General features: G+C 42.0%; 1 pseudogene; it reads right to left on the bottom strand.

Annotated features, from left to right (window-relative positions):
• Window positions 1-3,755: 3,755 nt before the first annotated feature.
• Window positions 3,756-17,583, bottom strand: LOC127780503 (uncharacterized; annotated as a pseudogene).
• Between the last annotated feature and the right edge of the window lie 2,997 nt (window positions 17,584-20,580).

Raw genomic sequence — 20,580 nt, 5'->3', positions numbered from 1 at the left:
GCTTCGTAAACTATTAAACGAGCGTTTTTTTGCTAAAAAAATATTCTACAGAAAAGTTGCTTTAAAAGTTCATATTGATTTATTTGTAAGTGGTTTTTAGCTAATACTTAACTTTTTTAGAAACACAGTACAAATACAGCCGCTCACCCCTATAAATGCATACACATACCCTAATACTATGAGCACCTCCGAAAGACTGGGCCGACATATTTTTAAATTGACGAAGTCACCATGGGCATCTCGTTGTTGACGGGTGCATCACCTACCAACATATTTTATATTTTGAGATTAACGAAGTCACCACAAGCACCTCATTGTCGATGGGTACGTCATCTACCAGCATATTTTTAGATTGACAAAGCCACCACGGACGCCTCGCTGTCGACGGGTAGTCGCTTATCACTGAAAGAATAATTAGCCGTAAATGTGCGAGGACCCATGTCAAATTTAGGATTTGAACCCGATGGACTGATTCCAGTTAAACTACGCTCACTTCGCAGCCAATACTTAATTAATCACTTGCTACTACGTTGGTCTGTTTTACGTGTTGGAGTGTGTTTTTTTTTAGGGGAAATCAGAATTTCCATTACTGAGACAGCTGAATCATCAGCAACCAGATACATGATTTGTGCCGGAATAGGAGCCAGAACAGGGGCCTGCTCCGGATCACAGACACTACCCAAAGCTGCCAACTCAGGAGCTACTCTGTTACATGACCGAGGAACATGATTAACACACCAATAAATAAAATTCAAGCGCAGTAAGGTTTGAAGCTCCGCCACCAGGAAAGACACGTCGCTCAGCTCGAACTCGTTCGTGTAGACCGCTTGAATCACAGCAGCCGCGTCTGTCTCAATAATCACCCGGCCGATTCCCATTTCAACTGCTGCCTGGACTCCCTGTAAGCATGCAATGAGCTCACCATGGAGAGGATGCATAGATTATTAACTCTCCCCCGGAAAGCAGCCACCACATCACTATCCGCATCACGAAGAACACAGCCCACGAAGAACACAGCCCCAGCCGCCATTACCAGAAACAGGATTAAACGCTGCATCGCAATTTACGTTGACATGATCAGTCATTGGTTTCTCCCAGCGTGTTGGAGTGTTGGTGGGAAAAGGTTCCCAACCCTCTAAAACAACACAGAATGAACCCTGAAGGTGACGCTTCCGAGTTCTGCGCCCTTGGGGGGACTCATGGGCCGGATTGGATTACAAGCACAAATTGGGCTTCAGTTTTTCCATAATAAGTTAGGCTTTTTTTAAAGAGAAAATGGGCTTCTACCATGCCCGAGAATGAGGTGGGCCACGATCAGCAGGGGCCTTCGCAGCGGGCAGCTCGGGCATGGCGACGAGCAGCTCGCGCCTTGACGCCGGCCGGCGAGTGCGAGCCCGCTACCATCCATGGCAGGAGCCCGAGAGTGAAAGGTACCCCGCTCCTCGCCTCCCTCCTCCGCAGTTTCTTCCTCCATCTCTCCTCTGGACCTTTGTTTTCTAGCTATGTGCTGCGCGCGCTGGAGATCCACCCGCCGGGGCTGCACGGCTGTTGTTTGTTGAAATGCCTGAACTGAATCGACCCTGATACGATCTATCACCAGGGGATGCAATGCTGACATCTACAATGATGCTTCACCTTCATTGGCTGTCAAGTTGAATGCCTGGGCAATTCAACTGCCAAAACACGGAAGAGGAAGGTGCGTTTTTTGGGGATTACAGGAAGGTGCGTTTTAATACTCCTAGGTCTTCAATGTCGTTTGGTGTCTCCGTTCTACTTGTCTACATGGTTAGGAATCTTCGAACTGTGTGCATTTGTAGTAGTTCAACTGCATCATAGATATGATTTTCGTGAGGAAATTAAGCTTGTTTACTACAAATATTAGTACAACCTACATATGACATACAGACATAGTCAGTTGACACGGCTGATGCTAGTACCATTCATGGCCCATCGGCTATTTTGCTCTGGCCACGAGAGTGGAAAGTAGTACGCTGTGCTCCATGAGTCCTGTGTCACCTGAGAAGCTGAGAACAACATGTGGTTTTCAGTTTTTGAGGATGGGTTTTCTACCATTGATAGCTTTCCATCATCCAGCGTTTGTGGAAATCGCTTGCATGGGCAACATGGCAAGAATTGAACTCCATCAAGTATATGGAATATGTAAAATCAAAGTGTGTTTGATTCTTCTGTGGTGATGAACAATTGGCATATGTGATTATTGGTTTTGATATTTGAAGATTATTGGCGAAGTGGTTTTAGAAATGATTGGATTTTTTAGACGGTGAACAGGGACTGCTAGATTTGGGTCCGGTCAGATCGGGCTTGTACTGCCGGTCAGACCGGAGGTCTTCGAGCTGTCAGACCGGCCAGCCCGCGGTCTGACCGACCGATTCTGTATCGGTTTCTGTTTCGGGTTGTTTCATTGGATTTTCGTGGATATTTCATGTTTATGACTTCTAGATGGATACTATGCGTATGTAATACTGTTGTGTGCTAACAATGAGTCAAGTTGGAGATAGCTTGTGCTCGGATATGGTTTCTTTGTTTGATTCATGTGTAGGTAATCTTTACGCCTCGGGAGAGTATTGCCGGTGATGGATTGAGAGTCAACTTGGAGATAAGGTGACGTCCGGACGGTCAAGATATCATGCGGGATACTTAGGATAAAGATTGATGCATGTGGTTGGTGAAGATTCCATATGGCATACGATGGAGATATTGTGTGCGTATGGGATGCGGAGTTATATTTTGGATGGAGTCCAAAATTGGTACAATTGGAGTTTGTAAGTTTGTTTCTTATACGGGAAGGTTTTCTAGGTGGATTAGGACTTCCTGTATGAGTTGGGTTCGTGGCTTTAGGCTGCCTATGTCATGTATAAATAGAGAGGGAAGGCGTGGCCTCCCGGTATCGCTTTTAGAGCATTGAGTTGATAGTTTAGTTAGGGTTTCGTGTTTAGTCGAGATTTTTGTGAGGAGTGTTGTTGTTGCACTTTGTAAACACAGAGAGATGTAATAAAGTTGTCATCTACTTCAAGAGATCTTCGATTTGTGTTTGCTCGGGTTCGACGGTCTAACCGGCGAAACACCGGCGGTCAGACAGGCGGGTACTCACCGGTCAGATCGGTGACGGTGACAGAAGGCAGAAGCGACTCAGGAGCGGTTGGACCTAGCGATCTACACTGGTCAGACCGACGGCACAGGCGCGGTCAGACCGGCAGATCAACTTCGGTCAGACCGATCTACATCGATTACGAGGGTAACTTTTTATTCCGCAAAAAGTTTTGGTTTTTGAGTATATCAACCATTCGCCCCCCCTCTGGTTGGCTTAGTTCTGGGTATTCGATCCTACAGAATGCTGAACAATCACCCTCCTGATGTTGGGACTGTGAGCACTGGGACTCATATGTGCATTAAGTGCATTGACAAGCCTTTTTACAAATCATTCCTTAATCCGACCATGCTCTAGTACTCAGGCAAAGTCTTTTGGAATGACTTTACAATTTCGTAAACTAAGGCCAATAAGGGATTCCATTCCAGTAGTTGCAACCATTGTGCCAGTAATGATTGTTCCACACAAGAATTCCACCTGTTTTTAGGCTGTTTCTACTCATGAACTCACTCTTGTGGTATAGCTCTAGTCTATGGATTCTGCTACAAGTCTCTGTGCATATCAGCTTATGCATGATTATGTAATATTGTACAATTTAATAACCCATTACAATTATAAATGCGAAATCATCTCCTACATTTTTTTTTCAGTTGGCACTACTAACTCCTTGCAAACACTGTTGACCCATCAGTTCTTTTGCTCTGTCCACAAGAGCAATGAGAGGTGTACTGTATTCCATGAAACCCACGTCACCCAAGAAAATCCTATAGTTCTCAGCCCTTGAGGGCATCTCTTCTACCATCGATAGTGCTTCCATCATCTGTAATTCATTGAAGCAATTGGCATAGTGAGAATTGCACTCCATCATGTATATGGATTGCTCAATTATCACCCTCCTGATTCCAGAACAATGACCACCTGGGTTCATATTTGCATTCAGTGTGTCAACTAGTCTCTTCATAAATCTTTTCTTAATCTGTCCACCCTCCAGCTCTTGGACAAATTCTTTAGGAATGACTTTGCATATCTGTGAACATAGGCCAATGAGGATCTCTAGTTCTGCCCCTTCTACATTCATTATTCTTTCCAACACCTGTAATGGAAACAACAACACAATGTAGCATGAGTTGTAACAGCATGATTCAGCCAAAAAAAAACTCTAGTTCACTAGTAAATAAATGCTCCCATTTAATAAAGTGTAAGTGGAATTTCATCAGCTGGCATAAAAGAACATATGCAAACAACAAAGCACATTATACACAACAAATATTCATTGCATCTGTAGCATGAAGGAGCAGGGTTTACCTCTCGCAAGGTGTGGCATAGTTCCTTCAAGTCTGATTCTGTGAGCTTGGCTTGGGCGTGCTGGCACATGCTACACAGCAGGCTAGCCGCCGCATATGTATACTTCTCATCATGGATTAGGATCATATTTTTCAGTTTATTAGTGCACTCTGGTTCATTCAACATAACTAAGCAGTTATGCACATTATCCATTGCTAGCATTGCCAGTGCTTGCTCGGCAACCTTTGGTAGCAAGCAATCAACATTTGTGCTGGAGGTTCTATCTAAATTGAGGAATGTCTTCATCAACCTGGTTATAAGCACCTGCATGTGCCCAATCTCCTGCCTTGTGTCACGATCAATAGCAAGGTTTCTGAGGATTCCTGCCACAAGCTTACTTAATTCTTGATCACTGCTGTTGTCTCCTAAGATCACTCCGAGATTTCTTAACAAGAAGGGATGTTTCGATATCTTGTACCGCAATGCTACGCCGATTTCCCCTCCAATGCTCGTCAGCCTTTGCAGCACCTTCAGTGATGACTTTGCTAGGACCACTTGTTGTGCCCCATTGTTTTTTATGACAATCCTGAAGTTTGTGAATCCTATGATCTTTGGGATGAGGTCAGTTACTCTATCAATTTCTACACAGTTATTTTGATCACAACTAGCAAGATCGTCAAGAATCGACATGCCCAGTGCAGGAAGAAGGTCATGGTCTGTCAATGGCTGCTCCTTGGGGATTGACCAATACTCTGAAATTTGCTGTCAGCTTCTGAGTATGGAGGAGTTCCGTTCGTTGATGTGGTTAGTTCGGATATGTGTCTCGAGTAGGTTATCAGTGTCCTGAAGCGGCTCGTGTACTTGGCATTCTTCAGCTGCTGTATCCCTAATTGCATCATGCCTTTCCTCTTGGCTTTCTGATGTACTGTAAGTTGGATCTAGCTTTCCCTCGTGGTCACCATCTACATCCAAAAGCGGGTTTCCCCTTTTCTGTTTGCCATCAATGTCTAGAAGTGAAGATACAAGCTGCATTGTCCCAGGAACGGTGACAACTCGGAGGCTCTTCGCAAGCTCAACAGTGGCCTTCGCGGCATATAATCTGACTACTTTATGACTTGGACTTGTCCATCCCAACATGTTGATTAATCTTGCCATGTTCTTGGTAGAGGTGGTGAGCTTTGCTATGACCCGTTCCCTGATCGGTTCCCTTTGCAGAAAAATGTGTAGCATCTGGACACTGTAGAGCTGCATCTTGGGTGAGTCTGAGTTCAGGGAATCCATTGCAAAGGTGACGAGGCTGATCTTCTTTGGAGCAAGCACACCTCCTTCCATGTATTTCTCGAAGGCGTGTGCGTAGTACAAATTGATAGATGCCACCCCCCACTGACCTTCAAATCCACCATGGCGGATTAGCGATCTCCGAGGGATAAATGAGAAGACCTCAAAGATACAGGCTGTAATGTAGAGAATCCCTTGGCCAAGCACCATCCCATAGAAGATGTTCAGAGATGCAACTAGATTTGTCTTATCTCCGAGGTTCTTCTCGTCAATAGGCTCGTCGTCACTGTAGTAGTTGTGTGGTAGAAGGCGCAACAGTGCAAGCGCGACACGGACAGTCGCTGTTGGAATCTGTAAGTTGCCAAATAATACTAACACTAAAGCAAGAGCTTCCAGTATGATGATAACATATCGATCGCTTGTATCAGGCACAATAAGCACAGGCATTATGATCGAAGCAATTATGCACAACTTCAGAGTAAATTGACACCAAAATTCTTGTTTGCTGCCAAGAGTACCATTTAGTAGTTTGATTATACTTGGGAACTGGAGCCTGCTGATCGTCAGCAGGAGCATCAATACAAGCAGCACTACGTACGCTATCATCCATTTAGCCATTGTCTTCTTGGGAATGAACGATTTGGAATCAATATAGAGTCCTAGTACAAAGGGACCTAGCAGTAGGATTGCAACCATGGGGCTCAATAATGATATAGCACGTCGCATTGGATTGCACGTGAGCAGTTTTGAAGCTGCTGAACGTAAAAACTGGAGAATAGCTAGTAGTAATATCACCATAACATACCAAAACGGGTCATCTGATGCCATAATATTGCCCCAGAGAGCCGTGCAGAGCAGAGCATTTGATACGCATGCAACCACGATCAGTTCATTCCAGCCAGCAGAAGGGTTGAAAGCACCTCTCGTGCGGAAGAACAACTGGTAATCGAGTCTGTTGTTGCGGCTGAACATCCTGTATGATATATGCTAGTGCGATTAACACACAAAAAAATTGATGATCTAATCCTAAGCCAATCAGCACGAGAGTACTATCAGGATTCCGATACAAATACTATGGCTACAGCCTCATCTTTTCGCTTATCCTTATGCTTATAAGCAAAAAATTAAATTTTAAAACTTAATTTTGAAGTTGTTTTTTTAGTTTTTTCATCATTGTTTTACAACATTTGCTTTTGAATCACTAAGGATACGTATATAAAAGTTGTGCTCATAAATTTTTTTTGATTGCAAATAAACATAAGCGCAATTATGTGATTCCACTACTGCTACATAGGAAGACTACCGTACGCGGCCATATAAACAGGGAGTGAGGCCACCGCATCCTGACGCAATACAACTATACTCCTTCTGTCTCATAATAAGTTAATTTAATATAATGTGACGCATCCTTTTTTATTGTCTAAATTCATATTTTTAAGGATATGTTATATCATGTACAATTAGAAGGCAGTACAAGCGAGGAGTTCATTGCCCCATTCACATGAGAAGTAGTAATCCCCTGACGCTAGACTCTTATATCGGTTAAAAATTTGAAGGTATGTTTAAGAATTATAGAGAGGAACAATCACTTCAACACTTTGAAGTCCTTAAAGAAAATTTGTGATCCACCTGGTAGAACAATTTCTATATTTTTACTATATAGATTGTTTTCTCACTGCCACCATGGTATTATTTTTAAGGATTGTTTGATGAATTTTTGTGCTAAAAATTCATAGAAGATAAAAAAATTTATTGGGCGTTTAATTTTGTATGAAAATATTATTTGCAACCCAATATACACGAGGCGTATCTCTATGTCATGTGGGCCTAGAGATTTCAAATATCACGATGTCCGAATATATTCGATATTGGACTCGTTTTGTTGTATAATTTGAATAGAAAGTAATGGTTCAAATGGATTTTAAATCTGATGTACGATTCAAAAGATTGGAGCTATTAAAAGAAAAGAAATAAGCAAGTGCTATCGTTACTTGCTTTGCTACGTGAGCATGCACGGTCATTATCTCTAATTTGGAAATTGGCAGTGGTGATTAAACACATGGGGCCCACCATCATCAGCCATGTTAATCGCATGATTATCTCCAGACTCCAGTACGTGTGTTTGGTTTTTATCTCGTGGATGGATTAGCTCATCTGTGCGTCGGCTTATCAGGAGAATTAACGTGTGATATTGTTGGCTTATGCTGGAAATTCGGAACAGATCAGGCAGATCGTTGCCGCCGCCTCTGCCTATAAAAGGCACCGACTCCGTCTCTCGCGACGGAGGAAGAAGAGGGAACACACGGCGCCGGCTTATCAGGAGAATTAACGTGTGATATTGTTGGCTTATGCTGGAAATTCGGAACAGATCAGGCAGATCGTTGCCGCCGCCTCTGCCTATAAAAGGCACCGACTCCGTCTCTCGCGACGGAGGAAGAAGAGGGAACACACGGCGCAAGCGCTGCACCATTAAGCAGCAATATGCCCTAGAGGTACACACCCGCACCCACATATATACGCAGAGAGATCAGAAAGAAGATGCATGCGCATGGCACAGGGTGCGTGATCGCGGATCAGCAACCTGTAATCGCCGGCACTGATGGCATCTCTATCGGCGAGTCTTCAGAAACAAGCTGATCTCGTTCTCCGTCAAGCCGCTTATCCAAGATAACACAACAACACCGTAGTGCTGTGCAGATATTATGCATAGCCCGGCATTATCTCCTAGAGGGAGCAAATATACACCGTAGCGTTGTGCAGTTGCGCAGCCCGGACGGTAAAATAGTAAAGTGGAGTAGTGATGAATATATCGTGGATGTGTTGTGAACTTGTAGCCATGGATATATAAGTATCCCTAGTGACGCATACACATGTACACGCCATCTTTGTCAAGCGATTAATATGGGCTGCAAATAAATACAAGGCGAGCCTGACCCTCGTGAGGGTTGGACCGTCTAAATTATCAATATCAAATATTGGATGTGGATATTTATTTATATAAACTTGGGATGAGTTTGAGTCTTATTGGCATCAGACTAACCATGATTTATACATATTTATATTCATGCCGGATGAGTCACATATTGCCTCGTGCATGTCATGTATGGGAGCAATTCCTTCTCTCTCCAAATTCTACCGGATGGACGGGAGCAATTTCTCACAATTCCTGAAGACAAGCATTATTCGCTAAATAAAACAACGCTAGCCATGAGGGCGAGGTGTGCAGATTTAAAATAAACGTCGACATCGTGGCTGAGTGTCGATGAGATGAAATGGCCAATTTATCAATATTTGTGCTACGTCCGAGACCGACGAAGCCGGACGACATATTGGCCAAAGCTAACAAAGCTATAGCCATTCACTCATTTCATTTGTCTGATGGATAAGGCTAGACAAAACCATGGCCGAGCGCCGACAAGGCCAGGTCACTATACTATTAACACGTCTAAAACGGACGGGAGCTGGATACACCATTGCTGGGCACCGATGAGGCAAAAGCAACCGTAAAATCCATGTTTGATGAAGGCCAGGATACATGACTGGGCACCGACGAGGCAAAAGTCACCCGCTTCACCAAATTCCCTCTGCACACCGATGTGAGGGTAGTGTAGTGTGACCGGGTTTTGGTGAAACAAAGCCACCCGTTCCACATTCACTATATTCACCGTTAAATCTGCACCAACCTCAACCTTCGGCGAGCAATTAATTTTGAAGACGGTGATCACAAAGCGCAGCTTAATCGGAGGTATTCCATAGGCTCATCCTATGGATGTAATTAACCGGTAGCCTCATTGCTAGGCACCGGGAATCAGCGGACTGCACGCAATCTCCAGTCAGCATACCTTTCTATTAAGCATTCCTCGCGAAGGCAAAAGGCGAACTCCTGTAGGAGCCCTCATATATTTGTAAACATTCATGTTAATGAATCATGATTAATAAAATACAGGGTTTCCCTATTTTCTGTGTGTTCATTGTTTTGTTTTCATCAAACAAGGATAAAGGAAACTTTATCAACAATTATCCAGTTTGAATTTCCTTTTGAACTTAACTGGAAAACCAAGCGGATTGTGGTTCAGAGCTAGCCGACCCAGGAAGTCCCGAGCCTCATCGGTTGCCCATATTTTTAGCTTATTAGGGAATAAAAATTAATTTATTGGTAAAACTTTTATATACTTTTTGAAGCAATTCAAAATCCAAAGCTAAGAAAATTAGTTAAAAATATCTTAAAATCAACTTCAAAATTAAGTTTAAAACTTTAAATTTTAACTTTTGCATTGGCTTATTAGACCAACTAATGGAGCTCCCGGTTTTCTAAAAAAACCCATTTGGTTTTGTAAACCATCTGTACTACCAAGAGGGTTGCTAGCTACAACTACAAGCATACAGAAAAAAAGGAAAAAAAATTAAAAATATACCGTTTATTTTTTTCTCTCATAAATATTCGGGTTGTAATTTTATTTGCACAGATATACCGTTGATATTACGATCTTGCACAATAAAAACGCGAGACCGCAGTTCACGAGAGCGAGTGGTCTCGCAAACTCAAGTAGCGATACCGATCCTTGCCGCTAATCTCTACTACTTTAAAATTTTGTAGTGGTGACAGACACGCGCAATCGTACCCATTGGATCCAGATATCCAACGCTTCAGAATGCGTGCTGTAGGCGCAGACACATGCATCCCCTCCCCACCCCCTGAGTCGTCGACCTCTCCTCGTTCCTCACAACCACCGCGATCTCTCGCCCTCGATGGCTCGATCCCTCTCTCCGCCGCTCCCTCCGCCACTCCCGGCATCCAACGCGCCTCCTCCGTGCTCTCCTCCCCATCGCCACTGCGGTGCCTCGCCGAAAGACGTTGCCCCCACTCATCCATCCAGGGCGTCATCGTCGTGCGATCCTAGTGTGGCCGCGACCTCACGCACGCATCTCTCTCTATAGATTAGGGTTGGGGACTCGCGGCTGGGTGGCTGGGCGGTTGGGTGAAGCAGCAAGCCAGCAACGAGGTGCTTTGGTGAGCTGGCGATAGCGAATAAGCGGAGGAGGGCGCAGTCATGGAACAGCAGCCGGCGCCGCGGTGGCGAGCCGGCGAGCAGCATATGGAGGCAGAGCAGGCAAGGGCGCAAGGTACCAGGCGACTGGGCAACGAGACTGCCGACGCTGACAGCCGAGCAGCTAGGCTGACAGCCGAGCAGCTAGCAGATTAGGCAGCGAGCAACAGCAGCTAGAAGAACAACTAAGCAACCGGTGAATCGATAGTTTATAGTCACTGAATGTCTGAATTAGTCATGGTCTTGCACTCTTGTCCTATTGCTTTTATTCTATAATGCTATGCTTAATCACTGTAAATATGTAATCTATCATTTTAATGAAGTTAAACAAGAATATCAGTATGAGATGATAGGGATTTACAAGAATTGAGCCTCATGTTCCATCGTTTTGATTTATTGATTTGCTATGTAGAAGAAAACAACATTGTTAAATTATTATAAGACAATTAAAGTGGAAACCTTTGATCGATGAGAGCGCAAACTATTCTGATTTAGATTGTGATGAATATTGTTGACTATGAGATGTACATGATTCTGATTTAAATTGTGTATATTATTGATCATGAGATGTCCATGCCATTTTTCAATCCCAGGAAAGCGTAGGTCCAGGAAGAATCAAGCGGAAGTTCAGGGACATGCACTTGGGAATCTGCTGAAGTTTTCTCTGACATGATACGGTGAGACTGCCTTTCTCTGAACTTCTGATAGAAAGTGAAGAAGTTTTGTGCCATGCTTAGATCTGTTCTTGTATTAGTTGGTACTCTCTTCAGCCAGTAAACTAGCAGAGACAACACTTAGGATGTGTTTGGATGGAGGGATAGGCTGGGATAGGATATGGCCGCCCAAATTTTGGAGGTGTTTGGATGATGGGCGGTACTAGGATATGGCCACCACTTAGGGAATATTCCCTCCAGATGCCGGCTCTGTGCATCCGGCCGATTCGGCCGGACGGGGCGGCCCAGGACCGCGCGCGACTCGCGCACGTGAAGAGGTCGCGTGCCCTCACCTCCTCCCATCCTTATCTCCCTTTTTTCTCCTCTCTTCTCACCGGTTCACAGTGGCAAACCCTAGCTCTCCTCCCTCATTCGGCGGCGCACCAGGCGGCATGGTTCGACGGAGCGGGTGGCCATGCCGGGGACGAGCGGCAGGCGGGGCGGCGGGGGGCGGGGGGGGGGGGGGGGGGCGGCAGGTGTTGGCGGCGCAGGTGGTGGGTGTGTTGGCGGCGCGGGCGCTCGCCCTTTGGCGGTGCGGGCGGTGGGTGTCGGCGGCGCGGGCGGAGGGAACCGGTGGCGCGAGCGAAGTCTACAGGCGGCGCGGGCGAAGTCTATAGGCGGCGCGGCAGCGACTCCAGGCGGGGCGGCGGCGACTCCAGGCTGGGCGGCGGCGACTGCAGGCGGCACGACGGTGGCTCCACGCGGCAGCTGCGGCGGCGAGTAGAAACAATATCCCTCTCTTTGCATTCCTCCTCGTTTCAAGGTATACTACAAATCTGAGCATAGTTCTGGTTTTTTGGTGATTGATTTGTTCAGATCTGAGTGCTATAGTAGTTTCTAAGCATGGGCATGAATGATTATAGAGTGCTATAGTTGCTATTTTGAGATATTTTTTTCAGATCTGAGTGCTATATGTTTTATGACTCAATAGATGTGTGCATGAATGTGGTAGACCTGATTTGGTCAAACTTTGGCATTGTAGATGGACAGCAGAACACGGTTTCTGATTTATACGGCTGCATCATATATGTTGTTGTCAATGATGGCTATGGTTATCGAGTCTAGAAATAAGAAAAGGAAAAGGGTTCCAAGGAGAGAAGGGATTACCTATGGGCCAATAGATGAAAGAGATAGGAAAAGATTTGATTATCTCAATGACAAGATTTGGAAAAACGATACCATCTGTGTGAACATGCTAAGGCTTAAAAGAGCACCTTTTTTCTGTTTTTGTAAACTTTTTAGGGATCGTGGCTTGCTTGTGGATGCTACACATATGCCTGTTGAAGAGCAAGTGGCTATGTTTTTACATACAATTGGGCACAATGTTAGAAATAGGGTAGTTGCCACTAATTTTTATAGGTCCGGTGAAACTGTTAGCCGATATTTCAACCTAGTCCTTCATGCTGTTGGTGAGCTGAGAAAGGAATTAATAAGGCCACCCTCAATAACGACTCCATAAAAAATATTAGGGAACCCAAGGTGGGATCCTTATTTTAAGGTATGATCCACAATTAGTTGTACACCATTATTTGTAGACGTAAAATTATGCCCATTTAAATTTTTTACCTTTTTGTGTTCACCAAATAGGATTGTATTGGAGCTATTGATGGCACACATGTACGAGTCTCTGTTACCAAAGATATGGAGCCTTCCTTTCGTGGTAGGAAGGATCATGCTACTCAAAATGTAATGGAAGCTATAGATTTTGACCTTAAGTTCACGTATGTGTTGGCTGGTTGGGAGGGGACAGCACATGATGCTGTAGTTTTACGTGATGCTATAGAGCGTACAGATGGCCTTCGTGTCCCACAAGGTAATGTAAGTCCAACTTGTGCATAGAAAAATTATTGACAACACATTTCACCAACTTGCCCTTATATGTTAGGAAAATTCTACCTAGTTGATGCGGGATATGGAGCAAAACCTGGATTTTTACCCCCTTTTCGTGGTGTGAGGTATCACTAGAATGAGTGGGGGACTAATCCTGTATAGAATGAGAAGGAGCTATTTAATTTGAGGCACTCATCTCTTCGGGTGACCGTTGAGCGTGCATTTGGGTCTCTCAAGAGAAGGTGGAAAATTTTAGATGATGCCACTCCATTTTTTCCCTATCCAACTCAAGTGGATATTGTGGTAGCTTGTTGTATTATTCAGAATTGGATTATAGAAGATGGTGGTGATGATTTTATCATATCAGAGGAAGAATGGATAGCCAACTACAATTATGCAACATCAAGAAGTGGGCAAGCTAGTGAGCATGCATACATGGTTCAGTTCAGGCAGGATACCGCAGACCAAATGTGGGAAGATCGTCAAGCTCACCATGGAAATTGAAAATTTTAGATTTGTAGTCTATGTATTTGTATGGAACTCTAGGACTTATGTCCTCCTTTTTAAGACTTATGTATTTGCTGACATGTATTTGCTTGCTGAAATTTATTGTTTGCTGAAATTTGTATGCTTGCTGATATTTTTAGTGGTTGCTGAAATTTATATGCAAGCTGAAATTTATATGTTTGCTGAAATTTGTATTGGTTGCTGAAATTTGTAGTGGTTGCTGAAATTTATATGCTTGCTGAAATTTATAGTGGTCGCTGAAATTTATATGCTTGCTGAAATTTATATGTTTGCTGAAATCAATTTCTTTATACATGCTAGGCAATGGAGGGAAGTGGACAAAGTGATAAGGGTAGACATGTTACATGGACATCTTCAATGTCTACCTACATGCTTGAATACCTCGAGGGTATTGTTGCTAGTGGGAACAAAACTTCCTCGGGGTTTAAGCAAGTCCACTTGAAGGCTTGTGCTAAAGCTTTGAATGATCACTTCAATATTAATTTGACTTCAGATCAGATTAATAATCACATTATGACTTGGAAAAGAAAATATTCTAAGATAGCTGATCTAAGGAAGTTGAGTGCTGCTCTTTGGGATGATGAGAATTTTATCATATTACTTGATCATAAACATTACGCAGACCACATCAAGGTATGCCACAACCACATTTACACCATTTTATTGTTACCTATAGTGGTTGCTGAAATTTATAGTGGTTGCTGAAATTTGTAGTGGTTGCTGAAACTTATAGTGGTTGCTGAAATTTATAATGGTTGCTGAAATTTGTATTAGTTGCTGAAACTAATTTTATTATTAAACCATGTTGTAGGATCACAAGGCTGATGCTGAATATTTGAACAAATCTATTCACAATTATGGCAAGATGCTTGTGATATTTGGCAATAGCTTGGCTACAGGGAAATATGCAAAAGGGTCAGGTGATCCTCTAGCCAATGAATCTATTGCCATTGATGATGATGAAGAAGAAGAAATTGGTATTGGAAGTGCTGCAGCAACTGGATCAGCTAGTAGAGTTCATGCCCTTAATGAGGAGAATGGTGCATCATCTTCAGCACCCAAACCCAAGAAAACAAAGACTGCTGCTGCAATTGAAGAGGAAGGGCTGATAGGCGCATTTAAATCTGTTGGTGACAAGCTTGCTGGAGCAATAGTTGAAGCTGGAAAAGAGGCTGCAAAATCTAACAAAGAGCTGCCCGATAACCTGTATGAGAGTGTGCATAGCATTCCAGGGTTTGAAGATACACATCTTGCTCATTATCATGCACATCTAGTTGACAATCCTCCAACTGCAAGGGTGTTTGTTACCCTTGAATTTGCTCACAAGGTCACTTGGGTTGCAAGATATATTGCCACCACTTTTAATGGGTGAACTGTGCTGTGATGGTTGTGTGATGCTGTTGGTAGTTGCCCTGTGTTCAACCTTCTTTTGCATACTTAGACAATGAACTATGAGTATTGAGTGTGATGGTAGCTGTTAGATGGTAATAGGCATGCATTCAACCTTCTTTTGCATACTCAGACATTAAACTATGAGTATTAAGTGTGATGGTATTTGGTAGATGGTAATAGGCTTGTGTTAGCCTACTTTTGTCCCTAAACTAGTCACTTTTATGGCTGTATGGTTGATGGTAAAATTCAGATGTGGTGGTTTCATTGGATGATGGTTAATTGATATATTTTTGCATATTTCATTTCTAGGAGCATATGGCGTGTTGTATGTGTGTGCTCCTCTCCTGTTATGTGTGGTAACTGGTAACACAGATGCATGTTAAAAATTTCTGAAAAAAATTGTCTTGGGCTCATGATCCATGTACAAATATGTAGACAAGTAACATGAATGCTCATGAGCATCTTGTTTAATTTTAATTTTCTGTTCTCAAGGTAGACAACAAATACGTTATGCATTTGATTATTTGTACATGCAACTATCCAATTTTCCCAAGTATACCAGGTAGGAGGTATTCTCACCATTTCCATCCAAAAGGTGATGATAACACTCATCCATCCTACCAAACAAAAAATTGGCTCACCATATCCACTTTTTGTCCATCCAACCAAACAAAAACTTGGCTCATCCTATCTACCCAACCAAACAAAAAACTGGATGGCCATATCCCTAAAAAACTGGATGGCCATATCCCATCCACCATTGACCACCATCCAAACACATCCTTAATCATTTTGAAAGGCCAGTAACAGATTTATTTTTGTAATTCTATGAATCTTTCTACGACTTGCAGTTGAGAGGTTATGTGAAGTCTTCAATATAGTCTGTTTAGAATCTCAAGTTCAGATATTTCAGAATATCCACTACGCTTTTTACCTTTATCTCTTGGTAAATTAATTTCAGAATGTTGTTGTAATTCAGTTTAGCATGGATTATGGAGATGGTGTTTAATAACATGATAGTTCAGGAGGGTTTTTGAAGTCAGGCATCGTTTCTATGCTAATATAAAACCATTTGAATGAACCATCAACAATGGATGACCTAAGAATAATAGTGTGTTGGGCCACTACCATTCAATTATTTTTTTACCATGACAAATTTTAGATATGCATAATGATTTTAAGAAAGTCAAAATTCACAAACTTGCACTCGAGGCAATTGGAAAACACAAGGGGAAGTGTGTGCTTGTTCAAGAAAATTAATTTCATACTCCATGTGTGGGTTCTGGCTTTTTGTGCCGAAACCATCATCAGATGGAAAAATAAAAGGCGGAAAGAAGTGAAGTATAAACTGAAATCTTGAACTTTGACTCCTAACTATATGAAAATATACACAATAAGATGATAAAGCCAGAGCCCCAAAGATATCACCGAACTCTGGTGAAAATACCATACTCTTCTATCTCCATTTCTATCCCCTGAAAATCTGCAATGCATGGTCCTTCTATTCATCTTCATATATATATATATCTGAGTTTAGAAATAGCTCCATATCAAATCCATATGTTAAATTTCTTTCCTGGGAGAACAAATTAGTGTATGCCATCTGGTGGGAAATCTTCTCTCCCCTCTTAGAACTCACTTTTGACAAGGTCAAATTATAGACTTGAGTGTTTGTCAATGATGAATCGTAAATTTTTTTAAAGAGTTATATTTTTTCCGTTGCAACACACGAGCACCTAACTAGTCACTGATTAATTAGTGATTAATTATCTTAATTAGTGATTAATTAAATCAGGATAATTAATCACTAATTATTATTAATTAATCATTAATCATTCAATTTTCAAAACGTTCTCGCACACTCACCATGCGAGACCGCTCGGTCTCGCGCCTCTGCGTCTTCTTCGTGCGAGACTGCCCATGTCGTCAGTCCACGTCAGTTTCGCGTAGCGGTTTAGCGATACCGGTGGTATATTTGTGCCAAAAAATTTATATCAAGACTATTTCTAAGAAAAAAAATATGAACGGTATATTTTTAAATTTAAGTCCAGAAAAAAGAAGCACGAGTAAAGTCTGATTCTACGCATGTTCTGTATTTGTGTTGTGTTGTATAGAGAGATCAGACGAACTTAGTGTTGCGTACCTTGCAGCTTCTACGAAGATTATGGTGGTTGCATAAAGGAAATCTTCATCGGGTCGGAGCACCGAGGGGTAGCCGCCGAGGAGGACGACGGTAGCCCATGTAAAGGCCAGCGTGCCGATGGCGTTGCCCGTCCTCTCCACCAGCGCCACCACGCGAACGAAGCAATTCAGCCATTTTTCTGGAGCAGCTAACTTACCTTGCCCGCCGGAGTTGGCTGCTATCTTGGACTCGATACTCACCACCGGTGATGTCCCCCATACTGCCGTATACCGGCCGCTCGCTTCAACGGGCCGGAGACCTTGGCGCGCGTTACAATATAAGAGCAGGTACAGTAACAGCAAGCATAAATGCATAATACGGAGTAGTGAACTATAATAAATAAGCTATATACTTATGTGAAAGAGAGGTAAATAAAAGTGAAAAGTGTTAACTCTCATACAAAAGCTAACTATACACAAGCATAAAAAATATGCATTAAATTCATGGTGAGAGAAAGAGAGAGAATGAAAAAAATAAACATAACCTGGAGTAGCTAACTTATTATACATGTTAGTTTTAACATTACCCTAATAGTAAGTAGTGAGCTCTTACTCTACATTGATTAAACAGGCTCTAAAAATATACCACATCAGCCTATTGTATATGGAGTGGAGAGAATTGACGAGCGAGAAGAAAGCGGATGACAAATTTATCGCCGGGCGATTGCTCTCCTCGCAATGCGCTATCGCTCGACTGCAGCCCAACTCGGCGATTAAAAACGTCATTTGTGGGTGGCCCCGCACACCACAACGGATCCCCTTCCCAACCGAGCAAGATCAATCTCTTCCCTCTCCACCCCAACCGCGCCCGCTGGATCTCCGCCTGCCCCTCCCGCGCGCGATTTCTGCCCTCTTTCCCGTGCGCCATCTCCCTCCACTCCGCTTTCCACGAGCATGAAAAATAATCCTATTTTACCGGTCCCAAAAATCCGGTAGATTGATGGTTGCCACCCTCACTATCTGCCTTCCCCTCATCCACCTTGCTTAATCTCTCCTGCCCGCAGTCCCGCACGCTACAAAATTGTACTGAAACCCTAGTTCCCCACCACCAAAAGCCATGTCCCGCCAGAGGAAGACAAATTGTGCCACAGTTCCTGGTGTTCCTAGTTCCTACCCCGTGTGTTTCAAAAAAAATAGTTCCTACCCCGTCGGCGGAGGTATGTTTTTTTTTTTGAACGGTGGGTAGCTTGGTTCGTCACACCACCGTCAGCTTGATTTGCTTCTCCACCGTCGTCAGCTGGATTTGCTTCTCCACCGTCGCGATAATAATAAATATTGTTTGTGTTTCAAAAACTGTGATACATGTGCCCACAAGTTTTAGTACCTAGTTTTTTTAGGATCAGTGGTATTTGGGTTGTTTTTTTTTAGATCAGTGGTATTTGAGTTATGTAGTAACTGGCTAGGTGGCCCGTGCAATTGCGCGGCTAGCACCCATACAAAATATCTTTTATCTATGTATGATTTTACTTAAAATTTATTAAATAGCTATCTCGTTGGCTTAGGACTTTGAAAGACTGAGCTTTAATATCTATGTTTTTTTTCTATAGTTTTAAAATGTCACACTGATCACTACCCCTTATTCCTTTGTTGCTCGATCTGCCATGGTTTTTATTCATCCTCCTTGAGCCTTTAAAAAATCAAACTTGTAGTTTTTAGAATTCATTGTCATGTTGGGTTTTGTTTTTATAATTGTTAGAAGTCCCGTCAAACGCTACCACTGTACTCCTCTACGGCTTGTCTGCTGCCTACTCTCTTTATTGTCTTTGGGATTTTAAAAATCAAACATAATTATCGTTGCGGTTCACTTTTTACTTTTTATAAGTTTCGTGAAATCATCAGCGGTTTCGCCACTATACTCCTCTACGGCCCGCCAACTGCCTCCCCTTTTTATTTTCATTGGGATTTTCAAAATTGAACATGATTAATATTGGGGTTTACATTTTACTTTTTAGAAGTCCCATCAACCGCTGTGACCATCATGCTTAATGGCATGCCCGTCGTCCCACCTTTTAATCGCTATTACAATTTTATTTGGGCTTTGTTTATAGTTTTTATATGTCCTATCAAATGCCACCACCCTAATTCTTTAGGCAATTATTTACGGTACTGTTGCCTCTCTTCTATTTATTGTCATTTGTTATCGTTGTGTTCTAGATAAACTTTTTCTTTGAAAAATCCATATTTTTCATTCCAATATTTTTTATTTATAAATTGTATTCATATTTGAACTCTTATATTTTTTTCTATTTTTGAAATTTATTTTATTTTTTATTCTGAATTTTACTTAATCTCGTGATGTGTTCTAGGTGGTCCCTTCCAATAGTCTTTATTTTTAATCCAAATTTTAGTTATTTATAAATTGTATTCCTAGTTGAACTCTTATTTTTATTTTTCTAATTTTGAAATTTATTTTATTTTTTATTTTGAATTTTAGTTAATCTCAAGTTATGTTCTATATGGACTATTCTTTTAATATTCCTTATTTTTTATAGCTTACCAGGTTTTCTTTTATAGCTATTAGAAATTCCGTAAAACGTCGCCACACTGCTCCTTTACGACCCATCCGTTGCCACTCTTTTTTTATTGTCGTTAGGATTTGAAACATTGAAATTGATCATTGTTGGGGTTCCTTTTTTAAGTTTCTAGATGCCCCATCAACTGTCGCCACCCCACTCCTTTACTACCTGACCTGCCATCCCTCCTGTTTATTGCTATTGAGATTTTAAAAATCAAAGCTAATTGTCATTGGGGTTCTATTTTATATTTTTTAAATGCCTGTTCAATAGCCGCCATCTTACTCCTTTACGGTCAGAACATTGTTACTCCTTTTTATTATCATTGGGATTTTAAAAATTAAACCTGATCATTGTTGGTTTTCTCTTTTGTATAGTTTTTAAGTTTCGCTAGCCATCATTTCTCTACTCCTTTGTCCTTCTTGGCTTGGCTTCTTAATAATTTTATATAATTTATTTTATTTGCTATTTTGAATTTTAATTAGTCCCGAGCTATGTTTTATATGGTCTCTTTTTTTAATATTCCTCATTTTTATTTAGAATTTCAGTAATTTCTAAATTATATTTCTACTTGAACTCTCATTTTTATTTTGCTGATTTCGACATTTACTTTACTTTTGATTTGGAATTTTAAGTAATCTTTTGTGGTGTTCTAGATAGACTATTCTTTCGAAATATATTTTTATCTGATTAAGTTATTTCTA

This window comes from Oryza glaberrima, chromosome 7 (genome assembly GCF_000147395.1).
Source record: "Oryza glaberrima chromosome 7, OglaRS2, whole genome shotgun sequence".
Lineage (NCBI taxonomy): Eukaryota > Viridiplantae > Streptophyta > Magnoliopsida > Poales > Poaceae > Oryza > Oryza glaberrima.
The sequence above is the reverse complement of the archived record's forward strand: the minus strand, read 5'-3'. Positions and strand labels throughout refer to the sequence as shown.